Source organism: Anolis carolinensis, chromosome 4, assembly GCF_035594765.1.
Source record: "Anolis carolinensis isolate JA03-04 chromosome 4, rAnoCar3.1.pri, whole genome shotgun sequence".
Classification (NCBI taxonomy): Eukaryota; Metazoa; Chordata; class Lepidosauria; order Squamata; family Dactyloidae; genus Anolis; species Anolis carolinensis.
Window position 1 is genome coordinate 40,851,162 of NC_085844.1, and position 19,948 is coordinate 40,871,109.

Consider the following 19,948-nt stretch of genomic DNA (forward strand, 5'->3'; position numbering starts at 1 on the left):
CATCCATAGATTATGTGGAACAGTATTCTGAATTACGAAAAAAAATGCACTAATACATCTTTTATAGAGAAAAAGAGTTTTTGCTTCATCATACATTATATGTATGTATCAATAATTTATTTTAGAAGATAACAGTCCCGTTTTCTCCCTTTGCTCTTGTGTATATGTGAGCACCACACAAGGCCCCTCCCTTGCACTCCTCCTGCAGCGTAAGGGAGAAATACATTTTCAGGAAAGGAGAAAGATGTTGTTGCGGGACGAAGACTAATTGAATTCTAATGTTATTATATTCAGTTTTGCCCAATCAGTCTCATTTTTTAATCTTTCAGTGATAGCTGTGTCTGCTTCTTCTAATCTCTCATTTCATCATTTTCATGGTTGTCTCTATATTTTCACAAGTCACTTTCCAGATTTGATATTAGTATTTCCAATAACAGACCATTTGCTGTGGCAAATGAACTCTGAAGCAGGATTGATGCAAGAGTCAGAGCAAAGAATTTGTCACCAGATGGTTGGTAGAATTACAGGTGGTGTTCCTGAGATAAATACCCAAAGATGTTCTGGATTGTGCAGCATTTGAATTTTCTTTTAAAACATTTTTTCTTGGAGAAAAAAAACTGCTTAAAAGTTTTCTTGGTTTCCCCTGCCCCCTTCATTTTGTTTTTTTTCCTAAGCAATCCAGACCCTGTTCAAGGAATTAAATATAATCCAAAAGGAGAGACAAGACACTGAGGAACATAAAAAGGAATTAAACCATGCTTCATCTTGTGTCTGGAGGTATAACATTTCAAATGCACCTTTTAATTTTAGTATTTGAAAAACACATACTTTCAGTGCAGTAATATTCTTCCTTTCTCAGCGTGTTCAGCAGTTAAAATTGTTAACCACTGAATGACATGTATATGCATTGCCAGCTGTCACTAAGATGTGCAGTGTGTACATCTCTTCTCCAGTCCTTTCTGCACTTCCCCATCTAAAGTTTTAATTAATGAATGCATCCAGGGTTTACATTTTTCTGCCTGTTGCCAGTCTCATCAGGATGTGCTGTCTAGATTTCCTTATGATTAGGAATAAAACAACCATCACTATTCATAAACACTGTAAATAGTAGGCTTGATCGATCCATGAAAAATTTGATTCTAAACTCGTTTCAAAACTAGAGGGGGCAGTTTTTCGTTTTTGTTGCTAATAACGAATTTGGCCCCCAAAAATTTTCGAAATTAACGAAAATTCGTTATTTTCGAAATTAATTCGTTAATGGCGGACGTGCATGCGCGGTGGCCCAAAAACAGCCCGAAGGGGGGGGGACTTAGGGGGCTCTCCCGCCCTCATTTTTTGAGTGATCTTCTTCAAACTTGGTACAGTGGTAGAACACATTTAACACTGATAGCTCACCAAAATGTGGAACGTTTCCCTTATCCTCTGATTTTTGGCAAATTTTCATAGCTTTTATAATAAACCTTTTTTTAATAATTGCAGTAATCTGTTCCTGGTTTGAAAGTCTTATTTCCTGTTAAATTGGGTTGTCTTTACTGTGAAAGTCATTGTTCTACTTCAGAAACTTTGTTTTTGTGGCTGAAACTTTGTTAAATTGGTGTGTGTGTGATATATATTGTGTGTGTATATATATATATATATATATATATATATATATATATATATATATATATAGTCCCTGCTTTTGTGTGTGTGTGTGTGTGTGTGTGTGTGTGTGTGTGTGTGTGTAGGTAAAGGTAAAGGTATCCCTTGACGTTAAGTTCAGTCATGTCTGACTCTGGGGGTTGGTGCTCATCTCCATTTCTAAGCCCAAGAGCCAGTGTTGTCCATAGACACCTCCAAGGTCATGTGGCCGGCATGACTACATGGAGTGCCATTACCTTCCCAGAAACACCCAGAAAATGGGAATTCCAGACAGGAAACAATCAGGGCCAGCTAATACCTCCCAACAAAGGATTCCCCCAGGTAGGAAGCAGCCAGGCTTTGAAGCTGCAAGGCTATTCAATGCTAATCAAGGTGACCAATTGCAACATTCACACTTGCCTCCCACAGACAAGAGTTCTTTCTCCCACCCTGGACCTTCCACAGATATATAAACCCCACTTGCCTAGCTTCGCACAGACGTCAAAACCTCTATGTCTGCCACAGATGTGGGTGAAACGTCAGGAGAGAATGCTTCTGGCACATGGCCATAGAGCCCGGAATACATACCACAACAGTGTGATCCCGGCCATGAAAGCTTTCGACAACACAACCACAGTATCCATTCAAGTTCATGTAGCGTAGTATGGACTGGAGACCTGTATTGGGGGGAGGGAGGGTGCGAATCTGGGCCCCTGGGAGCAGCCGAGGACGGGCCTGGCCCACACCCCCTCGCATCCCGGGCCTCTTCCTTCCTCTTCCTTTTGTTATTTAAACTATATATTGTGAAATTATGGTGTGTTTTTTTTCATGCGTGTTCTGTGTTCAAGATAGGGAGACCAAAGAGGAAAAGCAAGGGAGGGACGGAGGCCCCAACACTTCCGGCTCCCATGCGAACTCCCCCCTTGTGTGCCTTGGAGGGTGGAGCATGCGCACTGGCTCTCCCTTTCTCTATGGCTCTTTTCAGGTCGCTTGGGAACCCGAAGTGCCTCCTCCCTTTGCCTTTGTGTCCAAGAAGGAGAGAAGGACGTTGCAAGGTTTGCATTGAGGGTGTTTCTCTGGTGGGTTTGGCTTGGAAGGGGGCTCATTAAGGCCCAATTAATTAATGCACTGAGCTGAGGCGAGGCGGCGGCGGCGGCGGCCATTTCCCCCCTCCGTCTTCCTCCTCCTCCTCGGCCTCCTTCCCCCTCGCCCCCTCCCATTGGCTGAGCCTCCCATTGGCTGAGGGGCAAAAGGAAAGGAGTTTGGGTGCTTTGCAAAAGCTCTTTTTTCTTAACGAAAAAAACGAAGAAATTAGAAAAAACGGCCTCTCGCGATTCGAAACCGCAATATCCAGACGTGTGGACAACCAAGGTTCGATATTGCTTCAAAACAATAGAAAATAACGAATCAATAACGGTAAACGGGGAAAACGAATTATTTGAGCAAGCCTAGTAAATAGTATTTTCAGTTCTTGTAGTGTGATAGTGAAGAGGAGACTGAAAGCCTCAGTTTCTGTTTTTGGGGTTTCTTGTGATGGTTGAACATGGGCAAGCTTTGTTTTAGTGATGACTACTGAAATCAAGTGCCTTGGACTGCGAGAAGATCAAACCAGTCCGTAATTCAGGAAATAAAACCCAACTGCTCACTGGAGGGAAGGATATTAGAGGCAAGATGAAGTACTTTGGTCACATAATGAGAAGACAGGCAAGCTTGGAGAAGATAATGATGATGGGAAAAACTGAAGGAAAAAGAAAGAGGACCAAGGGCAAGATGGATGGATGGTATCCTTGAAGTGACTGGCTTGACCTTGAAAGAGCTGGGGGTGGCGATGGCTGACAGGGAGCTCTGGCGTGGGCTGGTCCATGAGGTCTCGGAGTCGGAAGTGGCTGAATGAATAAACCATGTTTTAAGTCACAGTTTATGAAGGTAGCTTCTATTCACTAAGCTGTAGTTAATTGAGATGGAGTCAGAAGCATTCAATCTGGCAAGAGGAGATGAAAAGTCGGATCTTGCAACCCCAAGAGTAAACTAGATTTGATCTTGTAGCAGTAACCGTGGTCCACCATTTAATCTGTAAATATTCCATATGTGTTCTTTAGCGAGTGCTTTGGGAACATTCCAGGTAACAGTGGTAAAAACCCATACAGACACTAGACCAGGGTGTGGGTGTACATTGTTTGGCTTTCTGTGATTGCTGAATTGCAATTCCTAGCAGACCTAGCATAACCCAGTAGCGAGGGAATGTTGGGAGTTGGAGTTCATCAGCAGCTGGCTAGCCTCACAGTTCTCATCCCTGCTCTAGAGTAGGAGGTAGTAGGCAGTATAGACTGTCAGATGGGCTCCTCCTCATCTTTTTATTCTCATTGCTATCTGGCTGACAGTGATTGGGAGCATGGCCAGAAGCCTTTGCACAGAGTTTGGCTACAAACTGCTTGATCCAAGTTCTCCTTTTCACATGACTGAGGCTTTAAAGGAGCTTATTCAGGCAAGCCACTACAGGAATGTAGCATGAACTGCAGCTAATCAGCTCATTTTAGTTTTTATTCATGACCGTTTTGTGAGTTTTATTGATGCTGGGGGGGGGGGGGGGGAGAGAATAGTTATGCATATGCTTTGTGCAGAGGTATTCTTCTAAAAATCTCAGTTCAGATTTTGGATTTCTTTGAAAAAATGTAACATTGCCTTACATAAAATTGCCAGACATCATCTTTTCAAGGGACGGCTGTAGGAAGTACTGAAGCTTGATCTCTAAATAGTCTTAATGAGACAGAAGGTGGCTTTCAAAAGAGTTGAAAAAACAAGTTTTGCTTATTTCCCAGCATTTATTCACCATATTTTCCAGCTTATTGGCTTGATATATATTGTACCACTTGTACTTTAACTGTTTTTTATTCTTTCTGTAGTCTGCCCTAGAAGTACTGTATATGCTCTTCAGTTATACTTAGAACAAATAAAAAGAAGGGATCAAAGGAGTAGAAACTTTACATCCAGGTGGGCACATGCTGTAGCCCCTTATGTATTTTCTTGGAAACGGGTCTTACTAAACATAGACATGTAGATGTCTAGGATTGTGCTCTTATAAGTTTTACTGAACTCGCTAAAGTTCAGGAAATCTGGATGTTATCTACCTGCAGTAAAGCTAATAGTTCTCACTTCTGAAATGGCACATCAGATATTTCTAAATATTGGCAGAATCTTTGTATAAATACCAATACATATTGTGTTGTTGCCCCACATACATTTTGTCAAACTTCAAGGGAGCTCAATAGAGTACACATAGTAGTTTCTTTATTTTACCCTTACAACAATTCAGAGGCATAGGTTTGGTGGCATTGATTCAAAATGGTTCTCTCCAATCTACGATAAATCCTCAGTTCTATAGTACACTAATAAAAGCGTTTTCATACATTTTGTAAAGAACAAACTTAATTAAAACATTATAGAAACATTGTTTTACAGTATGTATGGGGACACAAATTTAATCAGCAAAGTTTTTTTTTGTTTCCCCCCTGTCTGTATTCCAGGTCTGCATAACTTGGCCCTTGAAATGGGCCAATATTGAAAAAAACTTATGCAGGCCACCCTTCCTCCCTGCTGGCTGAAGGGGAAGGCCTGTTCTTTCCAGGGGAACAGCACATGGCTGGAAAAGCACTTAGGCTTCTCCTTGGCTACTCAGCCAAGTGGCAAGGGGAAAGTGCAGCCTCACCCATATGCCACAGGGAGGACCTTTGTGGGCCACATCCAGCCCATGGACCATATGTTGTTTAGGTATACCTTTATTCTCCAGACCTATTCCTATGATCAGTTAATAATCTAGAACAATGGTTCCCAACCTTTTTTTGACCAGGCCCAATTTGACCAGGGCCCACTCTCCAAGTACCAAAAGGGTTACGAATCAGTTTTTGGTCAATTGGGGTGCTGATTCAGAAAATTGCATTGGCTAGAACCACATCAGCTCTAGTTTCTGATACAGAACACATGCCATCCAGAAGTCACCATCTGCTCTCCCACAGAAAATGATATTTAATAATTTAGATCTGAAGTGGTCTATCCAGTGCAATGGTCGGCTCTGCAGAAGGGAGCGGAAATAAAATAAATAAATAAAGAGGGAGTTTGCAGCCCAGATTTTCAGTTTTGTGGCCCACTGCTGTGCCATTGCCCACAGGTTGAGAACCACTGATCTAGAAGGATGAAACTGAATCAGAGGAGGTTCATTCCCTGTACTATACATTTTTAAGCTGTAAAGGACAGTCGTACTGGCAGCTAAAATTACCTTCAGAAATTTTCCTACAAAGTACAGGAAAGGAGATTCCACCTGAACATTAGGAAGAACTTCCTCATTGTGAGAGCTGTTCAGCACTGGAACTATCTGCCCCGGAATGTGGTGGAGGCTCCTTTGGAGGCTTTTAAGCAGAAGCTGGATGGCTATCTGTCAGGGATGCTTTGAATGTGATTTCCTGCTTCTTGGCAGGGGTTGGACTGGATGGCCCATGGGGTCTCTTCCAGCTCTATGATTCTATGAAAGTCTATGGGTGCATCTACACTGTGGAATTAAGGCAGCTTGACACCATTTTATCTGTCCTGGCTCAATGCTATAGAATCCTGGGAGCTGCAGTTTTAGCCTTCTCTGTTAAGGAGTGCTGGTGCCTTGCCAAACTACAACTCTCAGGATTCCTAGCATTTAACCATGGCACCCAAAGTGGTGTCAAACTGCATTCATTATGCAGTGTAGATGAACCAGTAGCAATCCAATGTAATGTCAATGTGCAAGTGATCAGTTTTCCTACCAAGATATGAAAAAATATGATCTAGTTTAAAAAGCTAGCTAAAAAGTGAAGTTGCCCTAGACCCAGGTTGACAAAGAAATGTATCTATTAAAACTTGTTTATTTTATGAGGACATTAAAAAAAAGAATCTTGTAATCTTGTAATATTTATCCTGTCTGACCTTCCCATTATAGATAAAGTGAATGACACAGAATAGAAACAGTTTCTTATAAAGCGCTGATAAGGGACCAACACTGCATTTTTGTTGTATGTTTTTGGGATACATGGCGAAATGATTACACTCCCAAGACTGTTCTTGAGCAGCTAATTCAGACTTTTAAAGTAAGTAAATAAATAAATAAATAAAAATAGAACACTTGGGAGAGAGCAGAGATACCTTAAATCTCAAGACTGTTTGCGGGAGTGGATAACAGTGATGCTTTAGATACTACAATGGCAGCATTGGCCATACATGTTGTTTAACTTGATGTGTATGATGACATTCCTGTACTGACTCAGTCTTTAGTTTTGCCCTTTCGCAACATAAAGAAGAAAACAGCGGACTTAGTCCATTTCTTCTTTATTTCTTTAATATTTTAAGCCAAGTACTTCTATTTAAATATGTTGAAAAGCTGAAGCGGTTATGCTCTTTGAGTCTTAGCTATACAAGAGAAGCTCACATTAAACATTAAAACTGGAGGAAACATTGTGACCTTAATTATAGTGATCCTCTGAGATATTTCATTTACTCTTTCCTTGCTTTCTCTAGTCCAGTGGTTGTCAACCTGTGGGTCCCCAGATGTTCTGGCCTTCAACTCCCAGAAATCCTAACAGCTGGTAAACTGACTGGGATTTCTGAAGTTGGAAGTCAAAACACCTGGGGACCCTCAGGTTGAGAACCACTGCTCTAGAGTTTTACCAGTCAATATTTGTGTGCTGTGGCACTTATTTATCTGAACTTAAAAAAAACTCATAATAAACTTTACAAACAGTTTGGTCTGAATTAGCCAAATGGACACTTTTTATATATTTTTCTCATATAGAAATATGTTATCATATTTAGACAAAGTTCAAGAAATGGTATATGTAGTATTCAATGTTGTCCTTATAACCACACTTTGAAAAAAGTAAGGCAAAGAGACTAGGCAAAGATCATCTTGTTAGCTTCAAGGATGAATGGGAATTTGACACCTCTCCACTCTTCTAAAATAAGAAATGTCTCATGTGTTTTGGAAAACACATTCAGTGATTTCTCCCCCTACAATCAACATGTTTATAATGTCTCTATGGCTGAATTCATCTGTTTAAACTAAGGATAGCATGGCTCATTGTCACACCCATTTCCCCCAGTATTTTCTAACCATAGTGTGATGAGACATGATTGTGCTGCATATATGGCTGGGGCTTGCTGCCAAACATGGGTGAGGCATCCAAGATTGTCATGTTTTTTAAAAAGCTGCTGCAGTGTGGTTTTTACAACTAGTTAGTCTGCTTTGGCAAATGCTATGTTTGGTTTAAACACCACATTGATTTTTAGTTAGCTCAGTTATGCCTCTCTTTGTTTGTGTTTTGTGCATTTTTCGGAGATAAAGCAAGTCTATTTCTGTAGAAACAGACTTGTCCTCATGTTTGTTTCTAAACTAAACTTAAGATAAATAAAATATACTTGGTTAGGTTTGTCATGCTCTCTTTGTTTGTTTTCCTATTGAGTTCCATAGTAAGGGCTGAAATGAAAGTAATCCTGGCTATTCATAGATTTGTTTGGCACTATTGAAAGCATGCCATTCTTTAGGCATTTTCTAGGTGATTTTGAAAATTTTTATTTTTATTGGAAATATTACCCTAACTCTAACTTGGACCAGGTGGTTTGGACTTCAACTCCCACTATTCCTAGCCATCGGGAAGCTACCTGGGATTTCTGGGAGTTGAAGTCCAAAACACCTGGAGGGCCGAAGTTTGCTCATGACTGCTCTAAATGGAGTTCTCTTACCTGAAGTCCCATCATCAGGTGCCCAAAGGTGATAGCTATCAAGATTGAATGTGTGGACTGAGATTACTTGTGCAATAAAAAGGTAAAGGTTTCCCCTTGACATTAAGTCTAGTTGAGTCCGACTCTGGAGGGTGGTGCTCATCTCCTAAGGCAAAGAGCCAGTGAGGTCTGTAGACGCCTCCAAAGTCATTTTGCTGGCTTGACTGCAATGGAGTGCTGTTACCTTCTATGCATTTTAACAGGAGAGGAAAATATTTGTTACATGCCACAAACAGCAAAGCAAATTTCATAATTTTAGCCTGCAACTTACCTTTGACTTCTACATGAGGCTGAATTACACAGAAGTACATGCAATCATTCCTGATAGGAATCTAAGTGGAGTGTGATTCTGTTGATTTAATTGCCTCTTTCCCATTTCATGCTCAGGTAATGTGACTTATCAATACAATTCATATATATACTACTCAGGAATTTATTTATTTACGCTGCATCCCTGTTCTCCAATTGCAAAATGGCCTTGTGTCCTAGTTTCAGGGTAGTGTCTCTAGTCTGTAATTGTTACTGTTTGCACCTTGGGTGGGGTGAGACCAATGTTGTACAGAATCTTGTTGGACAGCATTCTCTGGTCCTAGAGAAGGATTCACTCAGTCATTTTCTCCGACTTGCACTTTTGCTTTTGAGTTTTTCCTGTGCCCTAGTTTTGATTACCAATTTTGCTTTGAGTTCTTTAATATTCCTTGTAGCCCCATTCACTCATTATATAAATGGGCCGATTCAACATTTGAAGACCGCTAGCACTGCTCCCTCTATCCATCAGTTCTCTTCACACAGAGGGTCTAAATAGCAGAGCTTCTCCTAAACATGCTCTGCATACTATCACAGGCCCCAATCACATGGACAGCATCTCTATGCGCAGCTTTTCAGACCTGTCTCTCTGAACTAGGTCAGGAGGAAGATGACTGTTTCTTTACTTTAAAAAAAAATCTCACCTCATGAAAAGGTGTTCTGTTCTTGCGTAAAGAGAATAGAACGTCTCTCTGTGTCCCTTTTAGATTTATGCACACGTACAGAAAGTAGATGGGGAAGTAATTTCAAATCATTTCACAGTGATAAGTAAAAATCAGACTTTGATTTAGAATCACAGAGGCATTCTAGAGATATTCCTGAAAGTGTCATTGTGGAGTTGCTTATGTTGTTGTGTTTTCGAGTAAACAAGAATAATTGGAATGTTTTCAATTTCAGTTTCAGTTACATTTTCACAGTAAATTACCATCTAGATTCCTGGTGTTGTGTGTCTTCAAGTTATTTCTGACTTAAGGGGGCCCTAGCACAGGGTTTTCTTGACAAGATTTGTTCAGAGGGGTTTGCCTTGGCCTTCCTCTGATCCTGAGAGAAGAAGTTTTGACCAAGACTACTCAGTGGGTTTCTTTGGCTAAGCCTGGATTTGAAACCTTGTCTCCAGAAGTCGTAGTCCAGCACTCAAACCATTATATCATGCTGACTTCAAATCCACTTTTAAATGTAAAATATAATATCATCAGAAATACAGCTTGCGTTGCATTGCTATACTCTCAGTCTTTTCTTCCTGACAGACAGGTTTTGCAGTCAAGGTACAAAGGCACTGATGTTAGTTATTCATCTTTGGAAAGATTGAATCAGTCTAATGTAGTGCAGCTATACATATTACATGTTTTCTACATGTAATATGTATAGTAAAATATTTTTTACACATTTCTTGTTAACATTTCTTATTTTGGTAAATGTTCAAGTTTTTTGTATCCCCATTTGTAAAGTGATATAAGATACATTTGTGCTCAGCTCTGTTTCTTTTTTGAGTACCATGGACTGGATAATGATGCACATTTTGCCTTTAAACGAATAACATCTCAAAGTGCAACATTCAATCAGGGAACACATAAACCACTGGCTTTTTTCTGTTCAGTTTTGCATTGATGCAGGTTCTGACTTCTTTTTTATCTGATTGCTGGCTGTTTTGAACAGTTCTATCTGTAAATTGGGGAAAGAAATAGGCTTGGTGCAAATGTGCTGCTGTTAACAGATTGCAGATTATTGCTGCATACTCTTCCCACACAAGGTTATTGGTTTCGGAATTATTGCAAAACAGGTTTTAACACCCAGTAGACCTAATATGTGAAAGCAATGTTCTGGTTTTACTATCCTTAAAAGAAATTAAATGCAATCTGCTAAATCAAATTGTGATTGTTTTCTCCCTTTTTGTCCTGTGCTAAATGGGAGTATGAAATTGATAGTATAACGAATAGTTTTGTATAACCATTAATTGCTATTGTAGGGACTCCGATCCTATTTCCTACTACATGCCTTAATGAGTGAGGATTTTGAGCACTTTTGGTCATCAAAACAGAAAAACCGAAAGTTAGAATATTGGATATGATCTCAAACATGACATGCATGCATGCTCCATGTTGAAGACTACTTAACAATTTCCGTTTTTATTCAAGACAAACAACTGCTGCAATTTTAAATGTGTGTGTGTGTGTCTTTTAATACTGTTACACAGTTGCTATTTATTTTGCCAATTAATTTTCCTATGAAAAATAAATACGTAACTCTTCTAAGTGACCCCAGCATTTTAAAAACTTTATTAATTATATAGTTCTAATTATAATTGCTTATCTGAAGTAGAATAGATCAACTGAACCAGGAAAAATTACATTCAGCCATTAACTTAAAGGATTTTTTTTGTTGGAACAGCGTATTTATTTATTTTAGAGATGGCAAAGAAGGGTAAATAAGGGTGAAACATTTGGACTTATTGAGTAACTGGTAATTTTTTATGACTAAAGCATGTTATCAGTTTCTTAGGTCACTAGCTGCAACTGCTCTTTTCATTTTTGCCATAAACTGCAATGCATAGAGTACTTGCCCTACTTTAGTCAGATAGAGTACAATCATTTGTGCTTTCAAAACTAGTGGCTATTATATATCTCATTATTAATGTGTCACAAATCATGCTAATTTACTATTTGACCTGAATTATGAACTCTCTTGCTATTTCCCTAGCCCTACTCTGTCATGTAGAGATTGCAAGTGAGACCATCAAATGCCTAGAAAATGTGTTGACTGTGTTTTTACTTTGAGGGTTTTTACTGGCCTGAGTTCACAGAGCATGATGATGAAGTTATAAGAGGTACAGTGATTTCTACAAAGAAAAGATGTACAATTGAGGAAGAAAAAAAACCCTTTAAATTATGAATGAATCTGCCTGATACTACACATGCTTCAATATTCTTAGACAGCATAATGAAACCAGGAAGATTCTTAAAGTCTGAATCTATGAACCTGTGCCAGACTCTCCATATTTTGTTTCCCATGTAGCATGCCATGTTTTAATATCAAAAGTGTTTGATACAGGCAATGCCAGAGTTACAAAAATCTGACTTACATATGACTCATAGTTAAGAACGAGGGTGAGACAACAGGAAGTGAGAAAATCTGCCCCTAGGAAGGGAAATTCACTCCCAAAAGAGTTACCATGGGGAAAAGGTATCTCCACTGAAGCCACGTTTTTCAAAATCCAATTATCAATGGGACAGAAAGTGAGGTGAAATCTTCTGAACAGGGCCACAGAGGTGTTAACCCTTCCTTATTCTATCCAAAACTAAAAAATATTTACATTTGGATGGAGTTAATGCTTAAAAAAATGTGCCTGTTCCGACTTACAAACAAATTCAACTTAATAACAAACCTACAGAACCTATTTTTTGTAACTTGGGGACTGCCTGTAGTAGATTCTCAATTAACTGGAAATCAGGCAACTGGCAAAAAAGAAGTAATATTTAAAATTGTAATTAAAATACACATGTAATACAGTAAATTATGTTATAGGAAGCTAGGTTTGTCTTTATTTGCATTTAATTACTGTATTTCAATATTAATATCAAGTCAATAAACCATTTATGGTATGGTATAGTATAGTTATGGCCCCTGGTGGTGGCACAGTGTGTTAAAGTGCTGAGCTGCTGAACTTGCAGACCGAAAGGTCTCAGGTTCAAATCCCAGGAGCGGAATGAGCGCCCGCTGTTAGCCCCAGCTCCTGCCAACCTAGCAGTTCGAAAACATGCAAATGTGAGTAGATCAATAGGTACTGCTCCAGCGGGAAGATAACGGCGCTCCATGCAGTCATGCCGGCCACATGACCTTGGAGGTGTCTACAGACAACGCCGGCTCTTCGGCTTAGAAATGGAGATAAGCACCAACCCCCAGAGTCGGGTCACGACTGGACTTAACGTCAGGAGAAAGTCCCTCACAACCTTCTGGCAAACAAACTAGTAAAATGTGGGCTAGACAAAACTACAGTTAGGTGGATCTGTAATTGGCTAAGCGAACGAACCCAAAGGGTGCTCACCAATGCGTCGTCTTCATCTTGGAAAGAAGTCACGAGTGGAGTGCCGCCGGGCTCTGTCCTGGGCCCGGTTCTGTTCAACATCTTTATTAATGACTTAGATGAAGGGTTAGAAGGTACGATCATCAAGTTTGCAGACGACACCAAACTGGGAGGGATAGCCAACACTCCAGAAGAAAGGAGCAGAATTCAAAACGATCTTGACAGACTAGAGAGATGGGCCGAAACTAACAAAATGAAGTTCAACAGGGACAAATGCAAGATACTTCACTTCGGCAGAAAAAATGGAAATCAAAGATACAGAATGGGGGACACCTGGCTTGACAACAGTACATGTGAAAAAGACCTTGGAGTCCTTGTGGACAACAAGTTAAACATGAGCCAGCAATGTGATGCGGCTGCTAAGAAAGCCAACGGGATTCTGCCCTGCATCAATAGGGGAATAGCGTCTAGATCCAGGGAAGTCCTGCTCCCCCTCTATTCTGCCTTGGTCAGACCACACCTGGAATACTGCGTCCAATTCTGGGCACCACAGTTGAAGGGAGATGTTGACAAGCTGGAAAGCATCCAGAGGAGGGCAACTAAAATGATCAAAGGTCTGGAGAACAAGCCCTATGAGGAGAGGCTTAAAGAACTGGGCATGTTTAGCCTGCAGAAGAGAAGGCTGAGAGGAGACATGATAGCCATGTACAAATACGTGAAGGGAAGTCATAGGGAGGAGGGAGCAAGCTTATTTTCTGCTGCCCTGCAGACTAGGACACGGAACAATGGCTTCAAACTACAGGAAAGGAGATTCCACCTGAACATCAGGAAGAACTTCCTCACTGTGAGGGCTGTTCGGCAGTGGAACTCTCTCCCCCGGACTGTGGTGGAGGCTCCTTCTTTGGAGGCTTTTAAACAGAGGCTGGATGGCCATCTGTCGGGGGGTGCTTTGAATGCGATTTCCTGCTTCTTGGCAGGGGGTTGGACTGGATGGCCCATGAGGTCTCTTCCAACTACTATTCTATGATTCTATGATTCTATGAAAACCTTTACCTATAGTATAGTTATAGTATTAGTTAGGCCTATTTTTAATAGTAACTGTCCTACATTTATTTGGCACCTACCAATTTCATGGGGGTTGGTTAACTAAGAGTCTACTATATAAACTTTTTCTTGTATAGATGTCATTTAGATGAACAATTACATGACAGTACTGAAAAAGGAATGTGTCAATAATGTTCCCTCTATTATATATACAGCAGGGCAACATATTATGCAAATTTGTGTTATGTGGTTTCAGTTATATGCAAAGCCCTCCTCCGTGGATCAAGATGAGAGCAATGTGGAGCCAGGCTGCCTGCATTGAGCTTTTGAGTGCCAAAGCCAGTGAGAACCCTTCTCTCTGCAGGGAAAATCAGTTGATTTCCTTTCTCAGTGGACAGAGGCTACGGTTTCCTCTGTCCTCTGAGAAATTGCTCCATTTCTTTTCTCTGTGGACAGAATTACAGATATTGTGGTAGCTATTTCTAATAAGGGCTTACTATAAAACCTGTTTGCCCCTATATAAATGGCAGCAGCAGTTTCTCTTCAGAGAAGCTTATGTAGGAAGGCCTTATTAAAAGTGGCCACTGCCACTGTGCTCCATCTGCCTTTCTTTCTCTGGTTTGGGCAACCGAGGTGTAATGTAGCAAGAGCTTCCCATATCTACCTCTTGTGCTGGGTTCCTCTTCCAGCTTGGACTCATTAATGAATCAACCCAGGTTTTGTGGGTTGCTGGAGAATCAGATTTTAAAAACTTATACGGGAATATATATGGAACGTGCTTTGTGCATATTAATAGAAATTTGACAAATATTACTTTGAATTTTTCATGAATTTGTAATCAAATTTAGGCTAATTATATTTAGGCTACCTATGTGCTATGAAACATGGTATTCCGTGCATAATAAAATAATCAAAACGTTGCCTGGAAACAGTATGAATATTAAGTATGGTTGCACCCAATTTAAACAAGTTTCCCTACTCCCAGACATGCACATTTAACTTGCCTCAGATAATTTGCAGAGCAAAGCAACTGTGGAAGTATTGGCTTCTAGCCAATTACAGTAAAGAGGTTCACAGAAGGAAAGTTTCTTGTCACTGCTCCTCCCTGCAACTACTTTTGACTGCCCAAAAGCCTCTCTAAACTGTTGAGGCTGATGGAATAGGGTGAATTATCTAAAAGCAAACCAGAGTCCCTTAGAAAATCTGAACAGCACCTGGTACAAATCTGACTGCCGGGGCAATGTATAAGTTGTACCATTATGAGATTCCAGATCTGTTTCATTTGCAATGATTTCTATTATGTTTTAGAAGCCATTCATCATATTTAGAAGACTCTAAACAGATTAAGAAAGTATTTGAAGCTATGCTTGTTTCACATAAATCTGTCTGCTCAGTATAATACTCACCTGAAGCCTTCACCCATATCTTCTTGCCTTTAGAAGGATACAGTATTTGGCTGTAATGGTAGGCAGGACCTGTGTAGTGTCTGATAGCTCCCAGATTGCTGAGCATAGTTCCAGAAGATCTGGTTGGTCCCCTTTTTTGAAGCACATACATGAAAGGGTAAATACAGTGGGTTGTTGTGTATTTTCTGGGCTGTGTGTATACAGCCCAGAAAACACATAACAACCCAGTGATTCCAGCCATGAAAGCCTTCGACAACATGGTAAATAGTGTTTTTCTAAACACAGTTTGCTTTTATCGCTTTCTGTTATTGCGATATTTTAATGTTTTAATGCTGAAAGGTTAAAGAAAATGTGTGCGTGTGTATATGTGTTTGAATGTAAGCTTGCTTAGGAACACTTCTAAACTAAGAAAGGTAGTGTGTGTGTAACCAAATAAATAGAGCTTTCCTAAAAGTGAGCTTTATCAGGGCCTCACCTTCAGCAATAGATGGAAACTTTTGGTCCATCATCCCATACAAACTATGGGATAATGAGTTGAGGCTAAACATTTGGAGGACCACAAGTTCCTAACTTCTACTTTAGCACTTCTGGCATTAATAGCTTTGTTTCAGGATATGACATGGATCTTTAAATAACATTTTTGGCAGAAAAAAGAAATGCATATTCTGCTTATAGACATGCAGCCTGCAGAAGGTTCAAATCAAAGTTGCCAGAGGCTTCTTGCCATTTTATGCTAATACATTATTGAGAGATGGAATCCTAAATAACTTGAGAGTCAACCTGTTGCCCAAATGCTGGCTGAAGGCATATAGTTTTCTGTATAACCATCTTCCCTGGTCTGGAAAAGTGTTCAGGTTATAATACTAGTCATCTAGTACTTGGAGGGCTGACTAGGTCTCAACCTTTGGACTTACTCAGCTTTCTCTGCAACAGCTGAATGAGTGCTAATTGCCTTAAGAAGGCAAGGCAGAACAACAATCCCCGGGCAAGCAGCTGGAAGAATCTCTAGTTGCCACTTTAGCTGGTGACTCTTTGATATAAGGGCATATGGCCACACCTCCCGATATCTCACCTGCTGCAAATGAGACATTAAAGTGATGTGGATCTGATTTAGACCATCTGTAGGCTGGATGTCTATAAGCAGAAGATTCACTTCCCCTTTTCTGATAAAAATCCAGTCCCTCAAACAAGTTAATGTCCCTGATAGAGATACATTTAAATATGTGAATCACAATTGTACATTATTATGACCACATATAAGTTTGTTGTATATTGTATTTTTATTGTTTATTTATTTTTGTTTATGGTTAGTATTATATTTTCTAGTGTTCATGTATTTGACATCTATCTAAACACCTCTTAAAGAAAGGGTGGAATTCATAATCTGTTAATTAAAATACTTAGGAAATGAACTGTCCTATAGAAAATATCACATATTTTGCCATGGAAATAAATCATAAGAGATAACTGGCTTGGTTTATTTTCTCAATTGTTACTTGCAAACATTGAGCTCCAGGTTGCATAATGGGTTAAACCCTTGTGCCGGCAGGACTGCTGAATGACAGGTTGGCAGTTTGAATCCATAGAGAGTGGGTGATCTCCCTCTGTCAGCTCCAGCTCCCCATGCAGGGACATGAGAGAAGTCTCCTACAAGGATGGCAAAAACGTCTGGGCATTCCCTGGGCAATGTCCTTACAGACAGCCAATTATCTCACACCAGAAACGACTTGCAGTTTATCAAGTCGCTCCTGACATAAAAAAAACCTAAAAACATTCAAACATAACACATATAGTTGTTTCTTTATAATCGTCATGAATAATATATGTATACCATTGAATATTATCCTATATATTTATTACCACTTATGGTATTTGATCCAGACTGTTAAGTGTTCTTAAAGAAATAACATGCAGTTCGTTTATTTACTTTGATTACTAAGACTTTGTTATATTAATCAAAGTTATTCCACTTTTTTTCTTGACACAATTTCCCTTCTTTGGTTGGAGGTCTGCCGATGTCAAGAGAAAGGCTGCTGGGACAAACCGGGGAGAGGATTCGTAAAGCAAGCACTTGACACAGTATATATCAAACTTTTTTCTTTTAATCCTCTAGTGCTGCTCCCCCCAAGTTAGGTTTTGGAGATGAAAGATTTATTAACCTTTATACTTCAGGGAAATTATAAGGGTTTATACATGGATGCAACATTTAGTCTATTAATAGCGTACATTAAGAAAATCTTTTTGATCACATTAAAAGGACCTCATTATTAATTAGGCTGCACATATTAAAAGAAACTTAAAAACCTGTTTTTAAAACAAGTACTTACAGGAAAATTTAGGCAGTTTGCACCATCTTTGGAAAGACATTCCTTCATCTCTGAAGTGCAAGAGAAGATGTCTGTTCTAAAATGGTGCCTGTTGTGACATGTAGCAGAAAAGGTTTTTCCCCAGAACAATTCTGTTTATTCATATGGAAATTTAGTCTATTAATTGGTCAGTTGATTAGAAAAAAAACCTTTGTAATTTGAATCTAATCTATTCACATCACAGAAATCAAGTATCCGAGTTTATCGCCAGATTCTTTCCTGGTGGCTGCATAGATAATACAAACTTTGCTATCTTAGTAGGTAAAACTTTCCCCCTGACATTGTTTAGTCATGTTCGACTCTGGGGGTTGGTGCTAATTTCCACTTCTAATCCAAAGAGCCGGCATTGTTTGTAGTTGCCTCCAAGGTCATGTGGCCAGCATAACTGCATGGAGCGCTGTTACCTTCCCGCCAGAGTGGTACCTATTGATCTCACGTTCACATGTTTTCAAACTGTTCGCTTGGCAGAAGCTGGGGCTAACAACGGAAGCTCACCTTGTTCCCCGGATTCGAACCACTGACCTTTTGGTCAGCAAGCTCAGTAGGTCAGCGTTTCAACCCACTGTGCTACCTGGGGCTCCTTTGCTATCTTAGGCAATGCAAAAACATTAATATAATTTCATTTGCCTACTCCTGAAAGGAAGCATCTGAAATCAGAGCTGCAAAATAGATGGTTCATTCTGTTCTACAGATGTGCAAAATGCAACCCATCGGTCATATTAAACTATGCCCTTTTTGTGGACCCCCCTCCCAATTCTTCACTACAAATTAGATAGGGAGTTAATGAAATTCAGTGAAAATAACTGAATGCAATAGTGGCAGCAAAGAAATCAAAGGAAAGAGAAAATACAAACATGTATTTGACTAGTCATTAGTTTTGTATGTTTGCTCTTTGTATATCCTCCTTGTCCAACCTTTTTCTTGCATACTCTTTCCTAAAGTCCAGCTCTGTGTGTTTAACTTTCCTAAAGATGCTCTTTGTGGAGACCTGCAGGTCTCTGCTTGGAACATAGATATATCCAGATTGACTTTCATTTTAAAATCCAAGTACAGTAGAGTCTCACTTATCCAAGCCTCGCTTATCCAAGCTTCTGGATAATCCAAGCCATTTTTGTAGTCAATGTTTTCAATATATCGTGATATTTTGGTGCTAAATTCGTAAATACAGTAATTACAACATAACATTACTGCATATTGAACTGCTTTTTCTGTCAAATTTGTTGTATAACATAATGTTTTGGTGCTTAATTTGTAAAATCATAACCTAATTTGATGTTTAATAGACTTTTCCTTAATCCCTCCTTATTATCCAAGATATTCGCTTATCCAAGCTTCTGCTGGCCCGTTTAGCTTGGATAAGTGAGACTCTACTGTACCATGTTTTTTAAATTAACAAAAATAGAAAGTTAAAAAAATGTTATGATGGTGATTAATTATTTTTTAAAGCTGATGATTTGCAATAAATGAATATATAGGGAAATGACCATGTAAAATTATGATAAAAGACATGCCAAAATGAAGAGGAAATAAAACACTAGAAAAGTAAAACAGGAAGATAAATGAAAAAAGTAGGGTTTTAACACTTTTCCTAGTGATAATGGACACCTCTCTTGATATCAGAACGGGGCATATACGACAGCCAGAGCTCACACGGAGCTCTATGGCTGGCTGGGAGCTGTGAACGCAGCAACACGACACGATCCATCCCCCTTTTGCTACACTTTGAGCACAGGGAAAAGGTGCTGGTGTCAGTTTCCCCTCTGACCAGTCCAGTTCAAACTCAGTTCGACTATCCAGATGGCCCCAAAACCATGGGATACTCTCGCATTTCGATCAAACTCCAGCACATCCCTTTATTTTGCCTAAAGTGGGGCAAAGCCAGTTTAAACTAGGATAACACATGATATTCACCAGAAAAACTAGAACATCTTGAGGACAGCTAGGAGTTAATTCTGGGCAAGTCCAGATTTTTATACCTGTGTAGACTCAGGTCTCTTCTACACTGCCATATAAAATCCAGATTATCTGATTTGAACTGGATTTTATGGCAGTGCAGACTCATATGATCCAGTTCAAAGCAGGTAATGTGGATTGTGTGCTTTGATAATCTGAATTATATGGTAGTGTAGAAGGGGCCTCAGTTATTTCCACTACTGATTTATATGGTTGCACCACTTCTAAAACTTTTTTTTCATGTCAGGAACGACTTGAGAAACTGCAAGTCGCTTCTGGTGTGAGAGAATTGGCCGGCTGCAAGGAAATTGCCCAGGGGACATTACCTGGATATTTTGATGTTTTTACCATCCTTGTGGGAGGCTTCTCTCATGTCCCCGCATGGAGCTTGAGCTAACAGAGGGAGCTCATCCACACTCTCCCCGGGTTGGATTCGA

General features: G+C 39.7%; 1 protein-coding gene across 7 annotated transcripts in view; it reads left to right on the forward strand.

The window, feature by feature from the left end:
* Positions 1-19,948, forward strand: part of ncoa2 (nuclear receptor coactivator 2) — a 162,810-nt gene that overhangs the window by 45,081 nt on the left and 97,781 nt on the right. The window lies entirely within an intron of this gene.